Here is a 21,921-nt window from a genome sequence, read left to right as displayed (position 1 = left end):
CCAATTCAAATAAACCTTTGTCCTTCTCCAAGCACCAGTATCTCAGTGATTGGCTTCTACTGCTGATTGGGCACATGGACCTGAGATTAAGAGGTTTCATATCAGTGATACAGACATGGTTCCTGTAGAGATAGTGGTTGAACAAAATAACTTCTATGATCCTTTTAAATGCTAAGATTCTATGTACTAAGGATTATAGTGGAAACACAATAAAGCCTCCTAGAATGGAGAAAAATGAATATATAAGTAAATTTTGAGCTAAATTTGTCCTGGATAGTATTGGCTATACTTTTCTTTGTTTATTGCCTCTTTGATCATGTTGCTTGGTTCTCAGCTTGAAAGTCAAAGCAGATGTCATCTCCTATCCTTCTACTCCAATGATATGAATACAGGATATAACACCACAATTAATGCAACAAAAGTATTTCTTGCTTCTCTCACAATCTGATGGATGTCATGCAACTCTCTTAGGTTTCCTTCCTCTAAGAAGTGGCTCAAGGATCCAGTACTTTTCCATCATATGGTTCTACTACCTTTATGTCCTCAGCACTGCAGAGATAGGGAAAAATGAGATAGTGGGAGATCTTGAGACACCTTTCAGAGTTTAGGTCTGGAAATGTTGTTCATATTTTTTTCCCATATTCTATAGATAACCTTCTTAATCACATGGCCCCGAAGAAGAGGAAGAGCATTGGAAGGACCCTCTGGGTCCTTCTGACTGGGCCTGAATTTAATTGAAATGAGACAGAATAACAGAAGAAAATCAAACAAAGCTTTATAAAATGTACACGTGGGAGACACTCAGGAAAAATGAGCAACTCACCAAAACGGTGGAGGCTCTCATCTTAAATACCATCTTCAGCTAAAGACAAAGGAGGATCTTGGGGGTACCAGTTTGGGACTTCAACGGGGAGGAAAGCAATTCACACAGAAATGTAAAAGCAAATGTTTGGTAGATAAGAATGGACATAGTAAGGATCCTCACAGATACCCAGAGTTATCTATGGTGATGGTCTGTCCTGGGGGCAGGATTTCTATCTTAAATTCTTTCAGGCAGTTAGGGGGGAAGTCAAAGTTGTTTTTCTTTCAGAGTCTTTTGTTCTTAAAAATAATCAAGCCAAAGAGACATATTTTGAGGTGGCCAATTCTGATTCCCCAAAGCCCCGAGATAACACCAAGAAAAGCAGGGAAATAGAACTTTCCTATGAGCCCAGGAAATGGAAATGGAGAGTATCTGTATCTAAGTTAAATAGATGTATTCAAAGTTATGCTTAAAAGTTTAAATATATTCATTCATTTAATTAATATTTATTAAGTATATTCTACGCCAAAACATATGGTATGTGCTGCATATAAAATATTGATAAAACTCAGCCCCCACACTTAAATAATATCTACGTTAAGTTGATTTTGCTGTATGTTCAACTGTCTTTTGAATGTTATTTCATTCCTTAAGATCATTCAAAGTACTCACTAAATAGACGTTAATTTAACTGAACTCTATTAATATAATCATTTTGTAGATTCATTTTTCCTTTAAAGGTTTTTACCTGCTTCTTCCATGTAGCTGTTAGGCATAATTTTAATTTTGACGTAATTGTTTATGCTTAAAGAGTTATAACTACAAAATGAGATAAATACAGAAAAAGGAAGAGGAAACAGAAAATAAAAGTAGATACTCATAACAATAAAAGAACTTGAATGAAGCGAATTATATGTGTGAAAGATATTTTTATAACTGCAGTAATAAAAAAGATACATTTGGTTTTTGTCCCCAGTTCCTGGCACTGAACTCCTAAAACCACTGGAATTTCCTAAGCAGTGGGAGTCTTTTTTGTTATTTAAAATGAGCCCCCTTCAGTCATGCTTGAATTTATGCTAATGAGGGACTATGGGTGTGGATAGGGTGACAGAGGGGGGCCCTAGATAGCTTAAGGTTGGGGATTGTTCACCAGAACGACCAAGCATGTGATTAGGGAGTTGGAACTTTCAATCCCCATCCTCCAACATCTGAGGAGGGTAAAGAGTTTGACGATGGACTTCACCAATGGCCAACGATTTACTCACTCATGCTTGTGTAATGAAATTTCCATAAAAACCCCTAAACAGGCTTCAAAGAACTTCCCAGTTGGTGAACACATTAAATAGTTGGGAGGGTGGTGTGCCTGGAGACAGCGTGAAAGCTCTGTGCTGTTTCCCCAAACCTTATCCTATGTCTTTCTTCCATATGGCTGTCATTAAGTTGTATCCTTTATAACAAACCAATAATAGTAAGTAAAGTGCTTTCCTGAGTTCTGGGAGTCATTCTAGTAAATTATTGAACCTGAGGCGGTGTCATGTGAACCCTGAAATTTGTAGCTGGCCAGGCAGAAATGTGGATGATCTAGGCACCCTATTTGCACCTAGCATCTGAAGTGGGGGCAACTTGTGGGACTGAGCCATTAACCTGCAGCGTCTAATGCTAACTTCAGGAGTTAGTGTCAGAATTGAATTGAATTGTTGAGCACCCAGTTGGTGTTGGAGAATTGGTGTTGAGAAGGACATCTATTTGGTATTTGGTTGGTGTGGGAAAAACCCTCTTATACTCCTAAAAAATAAAAGATTATAAATTAGTTTGCCTGATAATTCCATTGACTTTTCTCTAAGAAAAGCAATTGTAAGTTACTTTAATATAAGTCCTTTTGCACCAAACACGCCATAAAGTGAAATGATAGAGCTACTTGATGGATTTACTCTTCATTTAACTAAGCCCCTTATATATGCTGAGAACACCACAAAGCCCTAGAATTGAAAAAAATATGACATAGTCCCTAACATTTAGAATTTGCAGTGTACTGTGTGAAATGAACATCTAAATGGACACTGACAATGTAATGAGTTAAATGCAAAGATAGAGACAGGTGCAAGGATTTAAAGAGCCCAGAGAAAACAAAAGAGTCTCAAGGGCAGAAGAAAGTCATGAGGGGTGGAGTGGAGATGTGAAACAGGGAGCTGTTGGAGAAGGTCACTGACAGGACGTGACCTCTGGTTGACCTGTGAGCTGGACCTGGGTGATCAAAGGTTCCTCGCTCCCTCCCCTATCCTTGGAATGTACTTTCTGCCTACTATTCCCATACTACCAGCCATTTCAAGTATGTGAACTTGAAAGAGTAAGGTGTTAGTGAGACCACCTGGATTGTATAAGTGACTGAACATGGTTAAGGTCTCTAGATACACTTTTAAGATTCTGGCAGGCAGGTGCAGAGATCTACTCATCTTGAGGACAATAAAGACAAGCTTCATGTGTAAATTCTCTTGCTTGTTAAAACTGCCATCTACTAAACTGGGGTGGTCTGCCTCTTTCTTCGTGTATCCTTGCCCTTCGTATATGGAGGCCAGTTTGGAATTTCACCCAGGGAATTCCTGAGTTTGTGGACCAACAGTTGGCCAGCCGGCCAGAAGACCAAAGAAGTGGACCTTGGGAAAGAGGCATCCGTGGGGGACATCCTGAGCTGGCCATCCACTTCTACTGGCAGGGGGTGGCCCATATGTTAAATGCTTGTGGGCCACTGCATGAGTATGGAGACACTCTGAAAATGCCAGCTGGTTTAATGTGCTTGTTTGAGGAACTGTGCTTAGTGCACTGCAGCTAAGAAAAGAAATGAGTGGCTGCTGCAACTGAGGCCCAATTAGAGTCTGAAACTTGGAAGATGAGCTGAGGTTAGAGAATGAAATGTGATTGTCCACTACTCTGCTAACTTTGGGGCTAGCAGATAAGGTGGGAGAGTAGGCTAATAACTTGGAGACCTGAATTTGTCATTTTACAAAGCTAAGTGGGCACAAGCTGACCCGGATTAAGGTCCAGCACTTGTGGCAAAGCCTGACTGAGATGGTAAGAATTCCTGAGAAAGTGAGGAGAATGAAGAGGAGGACGTTGTGGCAACTGACAGTGAATCGAACAAAGCACCCCATGCCATCCGATCCCTAATACAAAGAAAATTTTTCGATAGTAATTCTCCTAGACTTCTGAGAATAGAGAAATATACCCCAAAAGTCCTAGGAGAAAAATTGCATTCTTTTGCTGTCCCTTGAAGATGTAAATCTTATCATTCTTTTGCTTGTGAATGGCCAGTTTTCCATCATTTACTGAAGAGACTATCTTTTTGCCATCGAGTTTTCTTGACTCCCTTGTCAAATATTAGTTGATTGTATATGCATGGGCTTATTTCTGGGCTCTTGATTCATTTCATTGATCCATGTGTCTGTTTTTATGCCAATATAATCTTGTTTTGACTGTTATAGCTTTGTTTGAAAATCAGGGAGCATGATACCTCCAGCTTTGCTCTTCTTTCTTCAGATGGCTTTGGCTATTTGGGCATCTTTTGTGGTTCCACATGAATTTCAGGACTGTTTTTTTCTATTTCTGTGAAAAAGGCCTAGATAGATTTTTATAATCATTTTGTCAAATTCAAAGAAGATTCCTAGTGAAAATTTGATTGCAATGCTGCTAAAAGTATACAAAAATTTGGGTAGAATTAGCATCTGAGAAATATCTCTTAGACTTACTCAGTAAAATAGTTTATCACTCCATTTAATCACGTCTTCTTTCAGAAGTCTCTAAAATTTTATAGTTTTCCTCTTTCACATCTCTTTCAAAACAAATATTTGGTCTTTTCAATCTTTCTTTGCATTATTTTAGTCATTTTCTGACTATTTTAAAGAAAGGGAAGGAATTTATACCTAACTGAACATGCACACATATGTATGCATATATATGAGTTTATTGTAATTACTCTAATTTTTATACAAATAAAATATATACACATAGTTTACTCTAATTATTGTTTAATTGTATGTATTTGTCTCTTCTAGGTAGGACAAGGTATGTTATTGCCTCTCATATTCTTACCATCCACTGTAGTAAGTGACATAGTCTTCTATATGAAATATTTATTTTACGTAACAAATAAAGGAGGGAGGAAGGAAGAAAGGAATTTCATAATGTCAGATTTTGATTGGACTTACATTAAAACCACCTTTTAACTTGAAAAGAACTGATTTTTTCACAGTTTAATCCAAAAACATGATTTGTATGTCTGTTTTTTGTTTACATATATCTACAAAATTTTATAGTTCTTTTTCACAAATATATAATTCCTTGACTATTGCTGGGATAAACCTTCCTAGTTTCTTACATTGTTTAGATGATTCTCTTGGTTTTTAGGTAGAAAATCAAACACTGTATAATAATTTTTCTTTTCTTTCTGCTTATTTCATTCTCTTTCCATATTACTTTGCAGAAATTCTAGAATAAAGAGAAAAATAATATCAGAGGCTTTAAATTTTTTTAATAGTGAAACTTGGAAAAACAAAAAATGAAATATTTAAAAATAACTGCAATTTTTTCTGCCTTCAAAGAGTGTGGTTGAAAGATCGCAAGAATCTTATGTAGAAAAGCACTTTAATGGACCCTTCCAGTATGTGGTGGTAAAACTTTTGGACCATGTTCAAAGAAAATGATATGATTAAGGCAATGGAATGGTAAATCATTTCTGCATGACAAATTTAAATGGGTTGTCCTTGGATGGAGACTGTTTCATATGAAGAAATATTCAATTTCCATCTGCTGCCACCAAGATAGGAGTTGGGGGAGTCCCTGGGCCTTGAGAAGATACGAGATTAGAAAGGGATAGAGACTTGCTGCCATGCAAGGTGGGGAGTGGGTGCCTGAGGGAAGAGAGGCTGAGTACAGAACTTTCTGTGAGAGATAGGAATTCAGTGATATGTAATATCCGGTGATGAATTTTTACTTTCTGTGCTATTTTTTATTAGGTCTTTAAAGACATCAGTTAGCCACAAAGTCCTTTCATTAGTCCTACTTTGTCAAATGAATGAGGCATTGGGGAAAAGAACCAGTAAGAAAAGCAGAGATGAATCCTGTTTATTTGTCTTAGAAAATGTAGTTTATTAATATCTATCATTTTCCTATAGTTCTTGCTATAAGCTTGTATGAATGAAAGTTGCCTGATAACAGTCTTGCTAATGAAAGAGTGAAAATTATATGATATAATTATTCTTTTTTTCTTCTGCAATATATATTTTGTGAAATGGTAGCCTATAATGTTGACTTGAGAAGGGCCTGCTTTGGTATATTTGAATAATAATCTGTTAAATTGTTTTCTGATGTAGATAACATGTGATTTAATTATTTCTCTCACTCATTATCTATAAGATTAGAACAAGAATATCATTTTAGTGATATTTCTGTAAAAGTAAGAAACAATTTAACACTTGATAAATTTAAACTCCCTACAAGAGGGGCCAGGCCCATGACCAAGTGGTTAAGTTTGCACACTCTGCTTTGGCTGCCTGGGGTTCACCGATTTGGATCCTGGGTGCAGACTTATGCACTGCTCATCAAGCCATGATGTGGCAGCATCCCACATAGAAGAACCAGAATGACTCACAACTAGGATATTCAAGTATGTACTGGGGCTTTAGGGAGGGGAATAAAAAAAAGAGGAAAATTGACAACAGATGTTAGCTCAGGCCTGATCTTCCTCAAAAAAAATTCTCTACAAGAGCTGTGAATTGTATTATAATAATACAGGGCATGTTAACTTGGTCCAAAGTGGACTTGGTGGAGATGGAGATAAGTGGGAGGATTTGAGAGAAATTTAGGAGGTAAAATCTGAAGGACATGCCTATGAATGTTGATGGATAAATCCCAAGTTTCTTGCTTTGATATCTAAGTAGATGGTGAGCCAATTCTTGGCACAGGAAATAAGGGATGAGAAGATATTCATTCCCTTTAAAAGCTTATAGTCTTTTTGTATTTTCTAAAGCATGATTTAAAAAAAGCTAAGCTCTGGGGCTGGCCCTGTGGCCAAGTGGTTAAGTTCGTGTGCTCCACTTCAGGGCCCGGGGTTTTGCTGGTTTGGATTCTGGGCACGTCCATGGCTCATCAAGCCATGCTGAGGCTGCATCCCACATAGCACAACCAGAAGGACCTACAACTAGAATATACAACTATGTACTGGGGGGCTTTGGGGAGAAGAAGAAGAAGAAGAAAAAAAGAAGATTGGCAAAAGATGTCAGCTCAGATGCCAATCTTTAAAAAAAAGCTAAGCTCTAATCTATCAAAAGTCCTATTTGAAAAAGGAATATAACGTTTCTGCTTCATGTAATTTTAAGTGAATTTCATATTTAGCTTAATTTTAACAAAAGTAGTATGTGTAGTTGTTTAGATATTGACTTTGTGTGTGTATACGTGTGCGTCTGTATATATAAAAAAAGAGATACCAAGATGGCTCGCTCTCTAAAGCTATCTTACAAGGCATCTGTTTTTTTTGTTTGCTTCATTTTACATTTTTCATCATCAATGCCTAGATTTCTTGTGTCAGGGTAAAAGTCTGATGAGTGAACAAACTAGTATTTTGAGAGAAATATAGCATTCTAGTGAAATAGAAGAAAATTGTAGAGCAGTAATGGCTTGACTAGTCTGGAAAACATACAGCGTTATTGGTGTCATGCATTCGGGAGACTGACGGAGAGGACCTCCCATTGTCCTTCTGCACACTGGATCTCCTTTAAGCTCACAGTGCCACCTGCTACCACTGCTTTTCATTTTACGAATTGTAATGACTAGATAGAGCATTTAGCAGGGCTTGATAAACTCTAGGGAAAAACAGAGCATTATGTTGTTAAAATTTTGGGTATTTTTTTAAAATTCTTGAAAGGAAAAATATCTTTTTAACCTCTTTATATATTTTATTACATGAAGACCTAATAGACCAGATTTTATGATGGGGGAAAATAGATTTTCATTTTCCGTTACCACTCCTTACATCAAAAGTAGAGAGAGACAATAAATTTCTAAAATGTCGTTGCAGATTTTTAAAGTACCACTGTAAAACTGTTACTTCTGAAATTGAATGACACAATATATGCATTACAATTGAATTAGAACAATTAGAATTAGGACAATTGGATTTTCATATTTAGGTTTTGTTCTGGTAAGAAACAGTGCTATAAGTATATAGAAATTCAAGGTAAACAGTGGTGATTAAACAGTTTACTTTAGCTGATTAGTGTACACAAAATCGTGTCATATGATTTTGCTGTCACTTAGCAATGATATAAAATGTTTCTCCATATGTTTTCAAGTGAACAATGTGATAGGTTGACAACACTTTAATTAACTTAGCACTTGACTGCTTCATCCATCCAATGCTTGCTGTAGCTTCTACGCTAATGTATTTGCTTATATGCTAATGCTTGTTAACTTGGCATTTTGCAGATATGTTGAAAGGAGGAAATTAAAAATGAATTTTCTAAAGGTTAGTTAATTAGGGATAATAAATTTTGTTATGCAAATATGGAAATGATTTAATTTTCCAACAACTCATATTGAGCCAGTAAATTAAAGCTTACCTTTCATTTGCAATGTTAAATTGCCAATCAGACTGAAGGTTACTCAATTATAAGAAATTTTAAGTTTCTAAGTGTTTTTGATCTTTTAACTTGGAAGGAATCTAGTGATCCAAGTTTGGTCTTTTGAGGCACCCTTTAGAGTTTCAAGTCAATGATACAACATATTTTTACCCTGAAATTAATCTCCCAAAGTTTAAGCCAGAGCTTGGAGTAGATGTAGCATATTAGAAAAATCTGTGGCCTTTTACTAAATCGTTCAGTCCATGAAATTTATTCCTTTTATTTAAAAAGTATGGTTCAGTATGATTAGTTTTATTTTACCTTACAGTATAAATGATAGAAGACAAATTTAGCTATAGGATGTATATTATCCATGTGCTAGGGTCATATATTATAACTACCTTTCTGTTCCTCTTTCCAATGAGAATGATGTCAGGCTCACAATTTTTCTTTCATTTCTTACTTTCCCTTTCCCTCACGTCCACCTTCCTTCTCTTCCCTCCCTACCAATTCCAAAGGGGGATAGAGGTGATTGATTGTAAAACCCAATAACTGATATTGAAAATTTTAGCCTAAAAATTTACAAGGAGGAAGGGAACCGTAAATATACCAAAAACCTAAGATCACATAATTATTATGATCTAGTATTAAATTTAAATCTGAGTTTCCTAAAAGACACACATTCACACATATACACACACATCAAGAAGAAAACATAAGAACTTAACAGAATTCTCACTGTTTCATCACTCCCTTTCAGTTCTCCCAATAAACCATGCTCTGCCTGCCACGGAGCCTGACGCTCCTATCTGGAATGATCTTTGCCTGTCTGTGCATCATCCCTGTTTATCTGATGACACCCACAGCCTTCAGAGCTCAGGTCAAATGTCAGTCATGTTTCTTTGTTATACATTCTTTCTTACATTTCTTATAGCACTTTTCACAGTTTGTAAAAAAATACTCTTGTCGGGGCCGGCCTGGTGGCTCAGCGGTTAAGTTTGAACGTTCCGCTTCTCGGTGGCCCGGGGTTTGCTGATTCGGAACCTGGATGCAGACATGGCACTGCTTGGCACACCATGCTGTGATAGGCATCCCACACCTATACTCTATAAAGTATAGGAAGATGGGCATGGATGTTAGCTCAGGGCCAGTCTTCCTCAGTAAAAAAGAGGGGGATTGGCAGTAGTTAGCTCAAGGCTAATCTTCCTCAAAAAAAAGAAGGAAGTCTAAGTAACCAAAGACAATTATTACATCAAGGAACGTCAAGTGTAATAAGCTAATAGGAAGAAGGTTTAATATTTCTAAGAGGGCACCAGTACCTCTCAATGAAGCCGGATGTCCTAATGAACACTTGTAGTGGAAAGTGGTTGGAGGAGAGAAGATTACTGGAAAAGAAAAAACATGCAACAGTTTGTTGCCTGTGTGAGTTATTTCTATTAGGCTAATACCCTCTAGGTCCATCTATGTTGTCGCAAATAGAAAGATTTCATTTTTTTGTGGCTGAGTAATATTCCATTGTATATGTGTACCACATCTTGTTTTTCCATTCATCTATTCATAAACACTTAGGTTGTTTTCATATATTGTCTATTTTAATTAATATTGCAAAGAACATAGGGGTGCTTGTATCTTTTCAAATTAGTGTTTTCATTTTCTTCAGATAAATATCGAGAAGTGGAATTATTGGATCATATGGTATTTCTATTTTTGATTTTTTGAGAAACTTCCATACTGTTTTACATATTGGCTGCATAATGAAGTGGTATCAGTTTTTCTTAAGACTATGATTCACACAAAATATGACGAAAACTGAAAACATGCTAAGGTCAAAATGAAATTGAACAAGCGATTTGTTTCATGAGCTCGCAGGGCTGCCAAGGTCAATGAAGTCAAGGTATGCAGCCTTTCTGTAATCCAACTCGACAGGTAGGACTTAGATGGCAGAGAGCAATGAGTGGTTATTTGAACAAATGGACTTAATACCAAAGGGGTGAAGCACTATCCTAGGTACTGTGGAGGTTGATTTATTTGTACAGTTGCAAAGGCAAACATTGAGGTAGTATTATGAGCAACTTTTCATATCCCCATTTCAGTTTCCATTCTGTGTAAGGCAAATGTCTGTAATGCTAGATACATCCAACACAGTCATGGGATTCTTAAATGCAAAATTTCTTATGAAAAGGCCAACCTGAACACAATCCAAAACACGGGATGGATAAGATAGCAACAACTATTTTTTGGGTAGTTATAGTAATCCAATTAATTCTAACATCTGTGATAATTTTATGAGGTTGCAAATTGAGTTTCCTTTAAGCTACGAAGCTCACTTCACTTAGGCACTTAGCAACAAATTAATTATAAGGAAAATTTTTCTACCTTTTGATCTGGCTTGGTTTCTCTGACTCCGATGCAGCCCATAATGTTATCACCTAAATTTCTCTTTCTGTATTGTTGTTAATATTTCTCATGGGTAGGGCTGAGACCAATTCCCATATTTGTGGAAGGAAAATGGTTGAGACCATTATTCTATTGCTTGGAAGGAAAAAGTTCATTTAGAAAACATTCAGTTGTGACTTTCTTCCCTGTATGTCTCATGATTTCTCTTTTCCTTTGTTTCCATTATCTTCTTTTGTTCCTTTCTGTTGTAGCCACAGATCCAAGATGGACTTTCACCTAAAGTTGGTTTCCATGTCTAGATTGATGACTTCAATTACACCAAGAGAGTATGAAAATATTTTTACTCACATAATGAGGCTTTAATTGGAGAGCAGGGTGGGCTTCCCAAGCTGATCCAGAAAACAGCTTGAAATATCAAAGAAAGGTGACTGGCTCTGGCTTTTTCTGATAGTTAGGGGGTAAACCAGGGGTAAAGGCTCTCAGGGGCGGGAAATGGCTTACACAGTTTGAGACTCCTGTTGGCATCAAGGAGGGAGCACCCAGATTTTCTTATCAATTTGCTCATATGTGGGGCAGAAGAGAAAGAGCCAACATCAAGAAGTGGAGTCAGACTCTTTATTTCCCTCCCTCCTTTCTTCCCTCCTTCCTTTCCCTCCTTCCCTCCTTCCCTCCTTCCTTCTATCTTTCCTTCCTTCCTTCCTTCCTTCCTTCCTTCTTTCCTTTTTTCCTTGGATGTGCACTGTGTTTCCTTCTTTTGATAATCATAAGTTGAAAATTTTGTGATAAACTAAAATAAAACTTTTAAAGAATATTTTGGTCTTCATCGTATTCTAAAAGTGATAAATGATGGTGCACTAAGAAAAAAAATCATTAGATAATCTAATTACCAAAATTCAGTTGATTATGGAAATTGCTCACAGTTTTTCTCTCAAATCTTAGAATTTTTCTTAGGGCTTAGAATCTGAATGCTATTTCTTCATCCCATAATTTTAACCATAAATTTGTAGATAAAATGACAATTGGAGTTCAGCTACATTTTACAAAACAGCTTGCTTTGTTTTTATGTATCTATACAATTTGATTTTGTCACTATGAAGTAGAATTTAATATTTAATAAAGCATATAAGTAGGCAATAAGCATACAATTTCAACTTTATGGCTGATTCTTCACAGAGTCAGTGATTTAGTTGTAAGGACTGAAGGATAAAATGATTTTTCAGTTCGCTTATTTGCACCTGTTTCTAAGTGGAGATGACTTAATGTCATTCTCTGGTCTTCCAGGCTATTAACAGCTTTTGCACCTCCCTGCTGTTTCTGGTTTCTCTCTTTTATCATTTCCTCCCTATGTGATGTTTATTCTCAGATAAATTTCTCACTCTTCTTACCCATTTGGATTAGCTTTATATTTTTTTCAGCATACTTAAATTACATGTTCATACAAATTTAAGTGTGCTTTCTTTTGACAAATCAATGATTAGCTTAGGCATAATTTCATATACCTCTTTCAGTATTGCTATTATTTTTCCAATATATTCAGTTACTTTAAAGAAAACTTATAGGAATTGCTGCTATTTGTATTAAAGTGACCTAATTGTTTTTGGGATAGAGAAGTTGGAGATGACTATAATCTATTTATTGAACCGTAGAGACTATATCTGGCACTTTTATGTTATCTTATAGCCCTTTAAACAACAACCATAAGATTTTTTTATACCAGATAAAATTATTCCTCAAAGAGGATAAGTTCCTTAAAATATCACATAACTAATAAGTGGTAGAGTAGGGAATTTTTAAACTAGGTTTATTTGATTCCAATACCTGAGTTTTCCATCAAATCGTATTCAGACTGACTGTGTCTCGATACACTATATTTCTTTCCTATTTTTTGGTGATCATTTTAGGAATTAAAATGTGCCTTTCAGTTGTTATAGTCTACTAAGAGTTAATGTTATACCACTTACCATAAAATATATGATTATTATACTTTGATTTACCCCATCTTTTATGCTGTAGTTGTTATATGTATTACATCTACATATGTTATAAAACCTAGAAAACAATAATATATTTGCTGTTTTAAATATACATGTCTTTTAAAGGAAATAAGATAAAACAGACAATTTTAAAAATTAAAGATTTATTTACTGTTTCCAATAATCTTTATTTGTTCTCAGAGTTACATCTGGTGTTAATATCCTTCAGCTTGAGCTATCATTTCTTACAGTGTAGGTCCACCAGGAACACATTCTTTGTCTCTGACGATCTCTAATGTGTGTTTATTTTGCCTTAATTTCTAAAATTCAATTTCCCAGATGCAGAATTATAAGGTGTCAGCTTTGTTTCAGAACTTTAAAGATGTCATTCCATTGTCTTCTTGACTCCATTGTTTCTAATGAGAAGTCATCATTATTCATTTTGTTGTTTCCTAGTAAGTAATGTTTCATTCATTATTCTCAGGCTACACTTAAGATTTTTCTTTATATTTAATTTTGAGCCATTTGATCATAAGATATGCCCGTGTGTGTTGTGTGTGTATTTATTATGTTTGGGTGTTCATTGAGTTTCTTAATTCACCACATTTGGCCATTATTTCTTCAAATATTTTTGCTGCTACATTTCCTCTAGCCTCCCATTTTGGAACTCCAATAATTACATATATATTAGGCCATTAGATATCTTTCATAGGTCATCAAGTTTCTGTTTTTTTAAAAAAAAATATTTTTCTCTCTTTTCTTCAAGTTAGATAATTTCTATTTATACCCAAAATCACCAAACCTTTTTTCTGCCATCTCCAATTTACTGTTAAGACAATGCAGTAAATATTTTATTCTTAATATTTTACTTTCCACTTCTAGAATTTTTCTTTAATTCTCCTGAGACTTCCCATATCTTCATTCATTACTAGCATTCTCTTCCTTAAGTCCTTGAACATACCTACAATACTCGTGTCTACTACACACCACATCTGGGTCATATTAGGATTGGTTTCTTTTGATAATCTTTTTATGAGCTATGTCCCTGTTTTTTACATGTTTAACAATTTTTGTTGCATACTAGATCTTGGGGATAATATGTTGCACAGATTCTGGATTCTCTTTTTTTCCATTGAGGAGCGTTTTTTGTTCTTGTGGGCAATTAAAAGTTAGACTGAAACTATAAAACATTCCTCTCAGGTGAGAAGGAAATTAAATTTCTTTTCAGTTCTTTTATCCTTCCAAATGTTGCTTTTAACTCAGCTGTTGAAATATCCTCAAGCATACATAGTTCAAGGATCAGGCAAAAATTTGGTAGAGTCAAGTGCAGAATTTGTAGCCTTTTTTTGTTGTTCTCTGCATTCTATGACATTTCCTCTAACTTCGAGGTGTTCTGACAATCTTGGATTTTGTCCTGATTCTTCAGAAAAATAATATGACAGGTTTGTGCTTTGGTTTTACCTGCCCTACTCCATACAATATGGGGGATGGTGTCAGGCAAAAAACATATAAACACGAATTTTAGTAGTACTGTTCCATTCTTTCAAGGTACAACTCTTCTCTAATTTCTGCTTGCTTTTGGCCACTCTACATTAGCTTTAAATATTTCAATTTCATATTTTCTCCAGTTATGAATATATTTTTATATCCATAAAGTGCTTTTGTCTCCTGAAGAAATGTCACCAACTCACTTTCAAGGCCCTTCGTACTTTACATATAATCTTTTTAAAGCAATTATGACACTGTATTTAGTCTCTCACTATCTTTTCCACCCACCATGACTTTGTTAATTACAAGGGTATTTTTATCCACCCATTTGAATACGTGGTGCAATGCAGATTTATATAATATATTAAAAACTACTCCATTTATCCCCTAAGAGGTATTAATTTCCAATTAAATTATTTTTAAAAGACTTCATTTTTAGAACAGTTTTTGATTAATGGAGAAAATGAGATGATAATATAGAGAGTTTCCAAATACCCACATCCAGTTTCCTCTATTATTAACAGCTTACATTAGTATGGTAAATTAGTTACAATTAATGAATCATTATTACCAACAAAAGTCCATAATTTATTCGGATTCCTTTACTTTTTACCTAAGGTCCTTTTTACTGTTCCATAATCTTATCCAGGACAGCACATTACATTTAATTGTCAGGTCTCCTTAGGTTCCTCTTGGCTATAACATTTTCCATTACTTTTCTTGTTTTTGACGACATTGACATTTTTGAGGAGTACTGATCAGATATTTTGTAAAATGCCCTTTTATTGGAATTTGTCTGGCATTATTCTCATAGTTAGACTGCATCTGTGGGTTTTGAGGAGAAAGTCTAGAGAGTTAAAGTGCTATTTCCATCACTTCATATCAATGGTTCATACTATCAACGTGATTTATCACTATCCTTGATTACCCGGAGAAGATAGTGTTTGTCAGGTTGCTTCACTGTCTAGTTACTCCTGCACACCCTTTCTATGCTTTACTTTTTGAAAGAAAGTAACTATACCTTCTCACACTTATAAACTGAGAAGTATGATTCTTCTCCTTGAGGGTAAGATATCTACATAAATTATTTGGAATTGTGATGGTTAATTTGATGTATCAATCTGTCTAGGATATGCTATCCAGTTTTTTGGTCAAATACTAGTCTAGATATTGTTGTGGAAATATTTTGTAGCTGCCATTAGTATGTACAATCCATTGACTTTAAGTAAAGCCAATTGCCTTCCATAATGTGGGTGGGCCTCATCCAATTAATTGAACACCTTAAGAGCAAAAATTGAGGTTTCTTAGAGAAGAAGAAATTGTGCTTAAGTACTGTAACATAGAAATTCTGCCTGAGTTTCCAACCTCCTGGCGTTTTGGACTTGCTATTTCCCACAACTGCATTAGCCAATTCTTTAAAAATCTACTTGTCTGCCTGTCTATCTGTCTATCTATCTATCATCATCTCCTATTGGTTTGATTTCTCTGGAGAATGCTGACTGTTACAGAATTCTTTTGCATAGAAGGTTCCTCTTTTCTCCTAAATTTATTTATTTATTTAATCATTTATTTATATCACTATGACCTCAGAGATATTTATTTTATGCTTTGGGTTAATAATCCAACACTTCTTTATTGTTTTGTTCCTTAAATTTTTCTAGTTTTGCCCACTATGAGATTGTTTAGTTGTCTCCTGTCTCTTTGATATACCCCATCAATGTAGGTTTTTCTTTTTGTTTGTTTTTTGAGCACTTTATTACTTTCTGGCACTACAAGGTGCTCCACCCCATATTTTCTTTCTTCCTCCAATATTAGAATCAGTCACTTCTCCAGAAGCCCAAGTTCCTTTAACTGGAGAATGATATTAGAAACCAAGATCTGGATGCTAAGTGTGCTAGGTTCTCTCAGCTGAAAGAGCAAGGAAATACATTTTTGTACATACACCTGGGTATACATGCACATCTATAGATATTTCTATATGTAACAATCTGTGTCCATATTAAGCTTAAATATGACTTTAAACTGATGTCTCCAACTCTAATCTATTATCATATAGATCATTCTAGCCTCCTTCTCTTGCTTTTATGTAAACTCCCACTCCAACAGTGAGAAATCTGGCTCTCGTTATCTGCCATCCATTTATTTAATTATTCAATTCCAGTATATATCTTGAGCAGCATCAAAATTGGTGATTTCTACGCCCATGGGAAACAGTTTTGTTCTGTCTTAATTGGATTGCCTCTGATCCTTTGTGAAAGCTGACTTGACTATATTTGTGTGGATCTATTTCTGGGCTTTCTATTCTGTTCCATTGATATATGTGCTTGTTCTTTCCCCAAATACCATGCTCTCTTGATTACTTTAGCTTATAGTAAATCTTGAAGACAGGTAGTCTGAGCCCTCCAACTCTGGTCCTCTTCTTCACTCTTGTACTCACTTTTCCAGGTCTTTCTACATTTCCATATAAACTTTAGAACCAGTTTGTCAATATTTAAAGAATATCTGGTTGGGATTTTGATTGAGATGATACTGAATCTATAAATCCAGTTGGTAAGAACTGACATTCATCAATATTGACTTCCAATCCATGAACATGGACTATCTCTCTGTTCAGTTAGATCTTCATGGATTTCTTCATTAATGGTTTAAAAATTTTCCACATACAGGTACCTTTCATATTTTGGTAGATTTATACTTAAGTATTTTTTGAGGGGCTTCTATTGAAAACTGTATTTTTTTTTTTTCATTTCAAATTCCAATTATTCATTACTTGTCTAGGAAGGCAATTGACTTTTGTATATTAACATTGTGTACTACTATGAACTTCTTTTGAACACATTCATTCCAAGAGTTTGTGTCAACTCTTGAATCTTCATCTTAAAAGTCATGCCATCCAGTTTCTCAACACTAAGTATGGTGTTATCTGTAGGTTTCTGTAGATTTTTAAAATCAAATTATAGAAGATCCTTTTATTTCTAGTTCACCAAGAGGTTTTTTATTTATTTATTTATTTTTTTGAGGAAGATTAGTCCTGAGCTAACTCCTGCCAATCCTCCTCTTTTTGCTGAGGAAGACTGGCCCTGAGCTAACATCTGTGCCCATCTTCCTCTACTTTATATGTGGGATGCCTACCACAGCATGGCTTGCCAAGCAGTGCCATGCCCGCACCCAGGATCTGAACCGGTGAACCCTGGGCCGCCAAAGTGGAACGTGCAAACTTAACCACTGTGCTACCTGGCTGGCCCCTTGCCAAGAGTTTTTGATCATAAATTTTATCAACGCATTTTCTGCATCAATTGACAAGAATATACAACTTTTTTCTTTATTTTGCTAGTGTATTGGGTTACAATAATTGAGCTTTGAATGTCGAATTAGCGTTACATACCTAGAGTAAATCCCATTTATTGTGATATGTAACTCCTTTTATACATTGTGGGATATAGTTCTCTGATTTTTGTTGAGGAATTTTGCGTCTATGTTTATGAGAGATATTTGTCTGTAGTTTCCTTTTTTGTACTGTTTTTATTTGGGTTTGGTATTAGGGTAATGCTGGCTTATTGAGAGTGTTAATAAGCATTCCCTCTGCCTGTAGTTTTTGGTACATATTGTGTAGTATTGATATCATTTCTTCTTTAAATATTTGGTAGAATTCATCAGCAAAACTATCTGGGTCTGGTGTTTTCCTTTTTTGTAAGTTTATTAATTCAATTTCTTTAGTAGATATAAGCCTATTCAGATTATCTATTTATCATCGTGTGAGTTTGGTAGATTGTGTCTTTCAAGGAATTGGTCCATTTTTATCTAAATTATCTAATTTGTGGGCATATTTTTTCACTTTATAACTTTATTATCCTTTTAGTGTTTATGGGATCACTAGGGATGACTCCTTTTTCATTTGTTATATTAATAATGTGTGTATTCTCAACTTTCTTGGTTTCCTGTAAAGAGGCACTGGATTATTATAACATACAAAATAAAATTATAACAAATACAAATAAAAGACATCAATATTATAAGGGGTACAAGTAAGGAATTGGGAATATTCTGTAATAAGGCACCTGCATTAAATGTGAAGGAGGATAATGTCATTTGAAAATAGACTTATATTTGTTATAAATGTACACTGAAAACTCTAGTGTAACCACAAAACAAAAATTTTGCAAGAGTATAATTAATATGCTATGAGAGGAGAGAAAATAGAATCATATAAAATGCTCATTGAAAACCAGAGAAGGCACAAAAAAAGAGTATCCAACTAGATCAGTAGTCACTTTACTATGGTGGTATAAATACGCCAATCAAAAAAATGGAGATATCAGAATGCTGTATGTTGTCAACAAGAAATTCATTTTAAATATAAAGAGTTAAATAGGTTAAAAAGTAAAGGGATGAAAAAAAGATACACAGTGCTAACACCAGTCAAAAGAAAGGGGATGTAGCTATTTTAATTTCAGACAAAGCAGATTTCAGAACAAGAAAATTATAAAGAGAGCAATTACATAATGATAATGGAGTCAGTTTTTCAAGGAGGCATAACAATTGTTAACGTGTATGCACCTTACAACACAACATCAAAATACTTGTAGCAAAAGATGATAGAACTGTGGGGAGAAATAGACAAAACCTCTACTATAGTTGGAAATATCTGAACCCCTCTTTCAGTAATCTATAGATCAAGCTGACAGAAAATCAGTAAGGGCACAGCTAATGTGACTTCAATTAACATTTATAGAATATACCATCCAACAACAGCAGAATATACATTCTTCTCAGGATGTTGTCTTCACATGGAATATTTACAAGCTAAACCACATTCTGGGCGTTAAATACACCATGACAAATTTAAAAGAATGAAAATCATATGAAGTATGTTCTCAGATAATTATGAAATTAAACTAGAAATCTATGACAGAAAGATAGTCAGAATATACCAAAATATTTGGAGATTAAAAGACACGCCTTTAAATAACACATGAGTCAAAGAAGAATTCTCAAGAGAAATTAAAAATATTTTGAATAAACTAACATGAAAATACAACTTCTCAAATGTGTGGGATGCATTTAAATCTGTACTTAGTGGAAAATCTATAGCATTAAATGCACATATTAGAAAATAAAAAAGACCTAAACACAATAATTTTACCTTCTGCCTTAGGAAGCAAGATAAGCAAGGCAAGTTAAGCCTAAAACAAGCAGAAGAAAATGAAAAATAAAAATTCGAGCAAAAATAATTATGTTAAAAACAGGAATAAAATAGAGAAAATTAATTTAGCCAAAATTTCTCAGTATTTTTCCTTTGTAAATGAATCCACCACCAAAGGCTCTCTTACCCTTGAAATAGTGTGGATGCTATTGCACAGTTGTGTGCCTTAAACAACATTTTAACTAAAGTGCTTGTTCAGGTATAACTTGATTATATTTATTTGGTGTAAAGCTTAGGTTTTCCCCCTTTCTTCAGCCTCAACTTGGATGTAGACTCTTTTTTCTACACTACTCCTCATTCCAGGAATTCAAAGAATCATGGAAGTATACAATATTAGGAAGCATCTTGTCCAGTGATGTTCAAACTTTAAGGTTCATATGAATCATTTGTAGATCTTATAAAAATTCTGAATTATTAGGCCTGGGGTAGAGCATGAGATTCTTTATTTTCGGGAATCTTTGTGCTGGTACTAATGTTCTTAGATCTTGAGGAGCAAGGATGTCATGAACACTGCTCATCTTACACCAGAGGAAATACAGTTTCATAAATTCAGCTTCAACTTATCCTAAATAATGTCTTTCATAATAGATAGATTCAAAGATATAAAAGTCTAAAGCAATGGTATTAACTTATGAGCAGCTTTGGTTCCATTTCTTTAAGTTGGTGTGATAAAGGGAGCCCTCGTAACTAGATTATTTGTTATATTTGTTTCCTAGGTTTATTTGAGTGGGACTCTAATTTGGTTTAGGTAATTTTCACTTTTGAATTTGGTATAAAATGTTTGTATCACACAAAGATTGGTCAAAATCTAAAATAGATAATGAACAATTTTCCAAGTAGTCTGAGAACTTGTGCTATAAAGAAGTCATTATATAGAGTTATAACCCTCCAAATAACTTGTCATTGGCCTAATGTTGCCTACCAGGTTGGCCAATCCTATTTGTCTATATAAGAGAAGGATGACAGAGGGGAAGAATATGTTGGAGCTGAAATATTCCGTGTTCATTGTCAATACAGCAGGTAAGGTTACATCTGTTATGGATAAAAAAAAATTGATACGGTATATTCTTCTGAGAACATTGTGTAAAAGGATTATTCAAGAAGAAACAAAGCCAAAGAAATCTTCAGGTCAAATGAATAAAGCACATTCTTCATACACCAAAGAGCAGATGTAAAAGAGTAATCTATTTGCTTTCAATCTGTCATCATATTTTCCATCAACACTTCCATAAAAGTGGAAAATTAGGTTATATTCTGTTTTTTGACATATGAGATAATATAAGTATAATAAAAGAACCAAATGACCTGTGTTTCTGGTTTATTGCTCATAAAATTCACATCAAATAGTCATCAATAACTGATGGGCAGATGTAGATGTTCTCTGTTTACTAAACCTCTTCAGGAGCAATAGTGGCTTTATTTATAAAGTTATTGCTTCCACTCTTCTTTATACTTATCAAAGTATTTTATGTTCTTGAATATTGGCAATCAAATATAATAGTGGTTTTCTGGATATTGCCTCAAAAAACAAAAACTGTTTAATTTACCTGGGCTCAAAATAATTTATAGTTCTCAGTATCTCTTTCAATAGTAGAAAAGACTAGAAGGATGCTATGCTGCTATGGCAGACATGAATTTTAGTTAGGAAATAATATTAAATATATGTATACAGCATATATATATATATGTATGCAGCAGTGACTCACAAAAAATAAAGGTAGATTTTATATAGTAATAATGAAATTCACTTAGATACTTATTCTAAAATTTTTCATTCTGATGTTTCTCAATAGCTGTTTATCCATAAGCCTTTTATTTGTCTATTTCATTGGAATATTTGATTTCTTATAGCTTATTGTGGACAGGTCTCCGTTATAGATAAAAGAAGTGTGTGTGTATGATATATATGAATGTATATTTATATAAATTTATATATGCATATATGATGAAATATATGTAAACATTGCATTTTTGATTCAGAAAAACAAATATTCTCAATGAGTTGCTCCTGGTTATGTCCATGAGCCAATCTTATTCAAATGCCTATATATTAGAATTCCAAGATCTCACAAAATCCAAAATCTGGTCTATTTTATATTCTCTGGAATTCATTGCAAGTTTGTGAGTATTAAATAATATCAAACTCTTATATGGCACTGACTAATTTGCACGTGCTCCTTGAACTGCCTTATATATTTATATTCATTCAGTCCTCACTACCACTCTCTGAGTAGGTCCTACTACTGTGCCCGTTTGACGGATGAAGAAATGAACACACAACAGGGTTAGGATTGAGATTGAGGTCCAGGCAATCTGCCTCTTATCAAGTAAAATAGCAATTGTAAAATTCATTTTGCATATTTGACACCAAGAACTTTACAAAAAATGCTATTTTACCCCTATGCTTGCTCTTAGTTTCTCTCTTTTCTTTCTTTTCATCCTCAAAAT

Source organism: Equus caballus, chromosome 26 (genome assembly GCF_041296265.1).
Source record: "Equus caballus isolate H_3958 breed thoroughbred chromosome 26, TB-T2T, whole genome shotgun sequence".
Classification (NCBI taxonomy): Eukaryota; Metazoa; Chordata; class Mammalia; order Perissodactyla; family Equidae; genus Equus; species Equus caballus.
Note: the sequence above shows the minus strand (reverse complement) of the source record.